At 42.8% G+C, this 6,393-nt stretch overlaps 1 pseudogene; it reads left to right on the forward strand.

The window, feature by feature from the left end:
* Positions 1-650: 650 nt before the first annotated feature.
* On the forward strand, positions 651-2,344 carry LOC123819922 (annotated as a pseudogene).
* Positions 2,345-6,393: the final 4,049 nt, after the last annotated feature.

The following is a 6,393-nucleotide window of genomic DNA, read 5'->3' on the forward strand; positions in this document are numbered from 1 at the left end:
AGTGATGACACAGATTAACAAAATATTGGTAATTATAAAGCTGGTTGAGGGATACATGGGAATTTTATATGCAATTTTTCTTTTGTGTATTCAGGAATATTTTCATAAAAATTTTTCATGTAACTTGAGAGATAAACAAGTATTAGACATTAGCAGTCATGGAAGGATTGCTATTAAAATGTGGTATACATTTGTGACAGCATGGATAGAACTAGAGGGTGTTATGCTAAGTAAAATAAGTCAATCAGAGAAAGAAAAATACCATATGATTTCACTCATATATGGAATCTAAAGAACAAAACAAATAAATAAGCAACATAGAAACAGATTCATAGATAACAAAGAACAGACTGATGGTTGCCAAAGGGGAGGGTCTGAGGACTGGATGAACGAGATGAAGGCATCAAGAAGTACAAATTGGCAATTACAAAATAGTCACCAGGATGTAAAGTACAGTGTAGGAATATAGTCAATAATATTGTCACAAAAATGTACGGTGCAGGGCAGTGGGCACCAACACACACTGAGCCCCACCCTGACTCTTACAGACCTCGGTCACCTCTTCGTCCGTCATCCTCTGGAGTAATGCATGCTGACACTCTCAGGTTGCTGATTCCTCCTGGGTATTTCAGAGAAGAGTCTATGTTGCCATGGGTCCATTCAAAGAGCAATGCAAGTACAAGATTCTGCCTGTGGGGCTCTTGTTTCTGGTTTCATTCCACTATTTCAAGATGTTCTGGCTCAATAACACCATCTCTCGGCCCTCAGCATTCTGCCCTGCTTCTGAATCTTCCCCCAAGTCCACAGAATCTCCCTTCCTCTTGGAGTCTCTCTCCCAGGAGCTTGCCAACCTGACTCATCTTCTGTACTGGCCTCCGACCCCAGGAGATGAGGGGGACCTATTGGCCTACACCAGTCCTCAGACCTTCACCTACCACCTGAGGGGTCCTACCCAGGCCAGCTGCGCTCTGGGAGGCTAGCTGGAGGCCACCTTTGTGGCCCAAGACCATCAGGGTAGGCCCAAGACCCATGGTGGGGATCTGTTTCAGACACATCTGCTGGCTCCTGACTTCAAGGCAGGGGTCCCTGGAAATGTCCAGGATCTAGTAAACAGCACATACCTGTTGTCCTCCCCTCTTCTCTGAGCTGGGTAGGCCCAGGTGTGAGTGCGGCTGATCCATTCCAGTAAGGCAGTTGGAGTTCTGTGAAGAATCTGGAGAAAAGGGCCACTTGATTTTAGAGGGTATTGCCGAGGACCCACAGGAACTAAAGAGACTGTGATTTGCAATGGGGAACCCCAGACGACTAGAGCAAGAGGACCTATCTGCCAGCACAGGGATGTGGCTTCAGGTCAGCTCTGGTTCTGCGCTCAACCCTCTTCCCTACCCTGCAACTCTTTAGTTGGGCACTCAAGTGGAAGTTACCTGAATGTGATTACTCTACATGATGAGTAGAAATGTCCTGCTGGCAGGGAAAGTGACAGACAAGGTGCCCCCTCAGGCCATTTGTTCAATCCAGAGCAGAGTAGCAGCCACAGGAAACAGCACCCTGGACCTGTCCCCACGGCCCCCATGCTGTCCTGGGCTCCGTGTCACAAAGCTCTCTGGCTTCTACTATGGAGATGTGTGGCACTCATTCTCCTGCTCCAGCTGCTTCTTTCCCACTGTTGACAGCATCCTAGGCTGCCTGTCTGGTACGTCGTCCACATGATGGGGGACTCCACACTTCAGCAGTGGTGGGAGTATCTGCATGACACTGTGCCCTCTCTGAAGCCTGTGGGTCTACATGCCACCTATCAGACAGGGCCTCTGATGGCTGTGGAGACCACTCTGGACATAGTGCTGCACTGGTGAGCCCACAGCTGGCCCCTGCACTCCCTCCGCACCCCAGTGGCCTCCCTGTACTCCATGGTGTGGGAGCTAAAGGGTCTGACCAGGGGCCCCCACACCATGGTGGTGCTGGGGCTGGGCTCCTGCTTCACCACTTTCTCTCCATCCATCTTTTTGCAACAACTGGCAGGGATCTGGGCAACCATGGCTGTGCTGCTGGCCTGGGAACCCCACACTCTTGTGGTCATCAAACTGGCCAACACCAGCTACAAGTCCATGCATGGAAGTGACTGGTTCACCCTCCAGATGACCAATTCCTCTGAGATGCCTTTGCTGATCCCCATGTGGCCTTTGTGGACGCCTGGGAAATGACCTCTAGCCTGACTCTGCCAGACAACATCCACCCAGAACAGCTCATTGACCATAATAAGGTGGACTTCCTCCCCTCCTTTTTCTGTCCCACCCAAGCACTCATGTGGTATCTGGGGCTTTGTGGATGGGTCTTACAGCAATAATGGGACCCTGAACTAGTGGTGATCCAGAGAAGATTGGTTACCCCAAGACTTACCACCTAGGGTTAATTACTGTTAACGTTTTAGAGGCTATCCTTGCATATAGCTCTCTGTGCATAAAACATATATGTATGTAAGTTTAGATATATGAAAACTTTCACATGCCTTCTTTTAATTAATTTCCAAATTTTTATTGGTATAATTGCAGATTCTGCAGTTATAGGTAATAACACAGAAATCTCTCGTACTCTTAAAAAAAATAGAGACCCCAACCGCTATTGTACAATATTTATCTTTGCTAGCATGAATCAAAAGCCAATCCTATTCCCTTAGACTCTTGGATTTCTAAGGTGACTTGATCTTTGTAATGTTTCCAAATAGCTCCAGGCTAAAATGGACTTAGGTTAATTAAGTTCTTTTTATAATCCATTTGTGTTGAGCAATAGAATTCCTAATGGTACAACTATAATCAACATGTTATGACTGTTTTATGATGAGAGGTCCTACCCAATTAGGGAATTTTCCTAATCAAAGGCCCTCCACTCTCAAGAGAGCTTTACTGAATAGCTGTTGAGGTTGCTTAATTAGTAAGGTTAAAACATCCTTCAGAAACAAGGTCAAGAATGACATTTCTATTGTGCCAAGTTGATGAAAGAATCCTCCAAATGCAGCACTCGGAAATCTTGGTGTGAAAATTCCTCTTTTCACCAGAAATAAAAGGAAAAAATACTGACCTTAATAGTATCAGTGGAGTTTTCTTTAGGTACATTATAGGTATTGAATTTCATTAAACTTGTCATATAAGCATTTCATTAAACTTGTCATAAAGTGACCAACTTTTCGTTTAAGAAAACTCTTTCCCCAAATTTATTATTCTTGTTTGAAGAAATAAAAATTTTTAAAAAATCTATGCACTATAACTATAAGCCAATCAACAGAGGGAACTAGGAAAAAAAGCAGTTCTCTGAGGGTATTCTTTTCATGGTATCTTCAAAGCCACTGAGAGATTGCAAGAAACACTGTCAATCTGTACAATAAGAGGTGAATATAAGACACCTTTTAAACAGGCCTGGCTGGTGTGGCTCAGTGGATTGAGTGCCAGCCTGCAAATCAAAAGGTTGCTGGTTTGATTCCCAGTCAGGGCACACAACTGGGTCCCCCAGGCCAGGTCCCAAGTTGGGGGCATGTGAAAGGCAACTGATCAATGTACCTCTCAAACATCAATCTTTCTCTTCCTCTCTTTCTCCTTCCCTTCCCCTCTCTCTAAAAATAAATAAATAAAACCTTTTTTTTTAAAATAAAACTTTTAATTAAAATGCTGTATACAACCACAGAGCACTCGATAATCAATGTGCCCGTTAAAGGAAATGTGAGAGGATGAATCTACACAGATATACTTGGAAGTATCTGTTCATTCAAACCACAAAGAATTATTTCCTCTTTCTTCCCATAAAATGAATATCTCAATGATCAATCCAAACAATTCTCCATTTCCCAAATGATTAAATTCTTGGTAGATAGAATCAACTAGTTTAACAGATCAAACTAGTATCAAGATAACCAGAAAGTATAAAATAAAACAGATCACCCTCTGGTGTTGCTCAGTGGATTGAGTACAGGCCTGCAAACCAAAGCGTCCGTGGTACGATTCCCAGTCAGGGCACGTGCCTAGGTTGCAGGTCAGGTCCCCAGTAGGGGGTATTTGAGAGGCAACCACACATTGATGTTTCTCTCCCTCTCTTTCTCCCTCCCTTCCTCTCTAAAATTAAATAACTAAAATCTTTTTTAAAATAAAATAAAACAGATCATATTAGTTAACACTTGCCAAACACCAAGGCTAGTTAGTTTCCCTAGGGTGAATGACCTCTTTACATCCTTCCCACACTTCAACCTTCACTTTAGTGCCAAGTGTAAGCAAATCAGCTAAGAGGAAGAAATGAAAGCCTCATATTTGTTGAATATCTATCTCATTCCAGGCAAGTGGGTATCCTAGCTGTCATTCTTAATAGAGGAAAATGGGATTCAAGAGGTGTTATGTAACTTACTTAAGCTTGAGCATTTGTAAGAGGCTAAGTTTCAACATCGCATGTTCTTTCTACCTCTTTTTGCTGCTTCCAAGACCAAGCTGAGCTTTACATTACTGACCAAATGTTCACCATATCTAACATTTTCCCCCAATCTCAAAGTCACAAAGCTAAGTGAGAATACAGATCCCTGCCCTGAGGAACACTATGCTAAAATTTAAAATACAAAGAAGTGGAAGGAAGCTACCATCAAGTCTAGAGAACAGCATGAAGACCCACCTGCTAAAATTAGTTTCACCCCCATCCACTCAGGGTCCCTGAAAACTGACAAGGGGCACACCTTACCTCTTCCTCCCCAAGTTTATTTTTCAAATCTTAGTGCTCCTCAATGTGATTTTATTTTCACTCGATAAGCCTGTTAATCAAACAGAAATTAAGCCAAAATAAAATTCTCTTTTCTCAACATGAATTTTCTCAGAATTGCAAATAAACCATAAGAGAAAAGCTATCTGTTTATAAAAAGAAAATGCATGACATTGTATAAGATCATGTGCTTCAAAGTACCTTGTAAACTGTTCTAAAGCCTATAAACCCTATGAAAGTGTAGGTCCCAGCCAATGTATGCCAAGCAAGTATGCTAAGATAGAAAAGCTAAAAATAATCATAGTCAGGAATTTCAGTTATAAGGCTGAGTAACAATAAGGGTTTTAGGCCATCCTATTCCTTGGCTGCAGACTTGCAGCCTAGAAGAACACCACCCAAGGTCAAATGACTGCAGACATTGTAGTCGCTGGAACTGACATCATGTAAGAGTGACTGGCCCTGAGGCCCAGTGCCCACTCTCCTCAAAGAGATTATCTGGAACGCCATCACGCATTTTCACCAGGAATAGCCAAAGGATGAGTCTCTAGCCATCCATCCTCTTCTCCGCCCTCTTCATCACTTATGACTTTCTTTGTGTCCCATCAGCCACCCACTTTATTAGTATGGCCTCAGACTTTGTCATACCCTGAAATTACTAACTAGGAACCTCTCAGGTAGACCCAAACTTCTTTTCCTTCAACTTAGAAATACTTTTCTATCTATTCCCACTGTGTTCATTCATCTGGTTCATCAGGGCCCCAAACAACTGTCTTCTTCACTTTCATTCCTACCATCAGCCTGCTGATTTCTTCATTTTATTCTCCCCCAACAAGGGCCAAATGTCCCACATTTATGTATGTATTAAATGTGTTTAACAGTTATGATAGATGTACCTAACACCTAGTCAAAGTAAGGCCTTTTGAGGAACTGAATGTTGACTACAGTCTATCATGCAAATAGCCACACACACACACACACACACGCACATGCACACGCACACACCTCACTTTCTTCTCTTGCTGCTTAAACTCCATGATTTACCATTTGGCCAGTGATAGTCTAGCCAGTATCCCAAGGTCCTGCCTCTGTTATATGGCATAATAAGAATCCATATAAACGCTGTCCATGTTCTCGGACCTTGCACAGAAGCAAGTCACACAAAATACTTATATTTTAAACAAATGGTGAGCAACCTGTTACATTCATTTGGCCAATGCACTGCTCTCTGTAAAGTGATTATTTCAAATCTATGTCACTCTTCTCTAGACACATTCTTATAGCTCTAGCTTCCCCTTTTCTCATAGTCAATGACCTCGCCTCCTGCTTCATGGTCAACGTGCCACTGCCACATCCTTCCACACACCTTAAAGTCTTTCCCCACTCCTCTTGCACTGAGCATCTCTCAATTGATTGAGCATATCTTTTCCTTTCAAAATCAATTCCTAGTCTTTGGATCCCATCGACTCCAGCCCTTTCCAGAACTTTTTTCATATTATATATCCAATTTTTCAGTCGGATTCACTGGAGTTTGAACATGGTCAAGTCTCATAAAAGAAAAACCAAAACACTCCCTTGAACTCCCATTCCTATCCAGGTCATCACTCTCTCTCTCTCTTTCCTGCCCTATGGACAAAACCTCTATTTTAAATCTCCTTTTCCTTACTC

The sequence above is a fragment of the Phyllostomus hastatus genome, unplaced genomic scaffold (genome assembly GCF_019186645.2).
Source record: "Phyllostomus hastatus isolate PE091 unplaced genomic scaffold, TTU_PhHast_1.1 phas_contig_34, whole genome shotgun sequence".
NCBI lineage: Eukaryota > Metazoa > Chordata > Mammalia > Chiroptera > Phyllostomidae > Phyllostomus > Phyllostomus hastatus.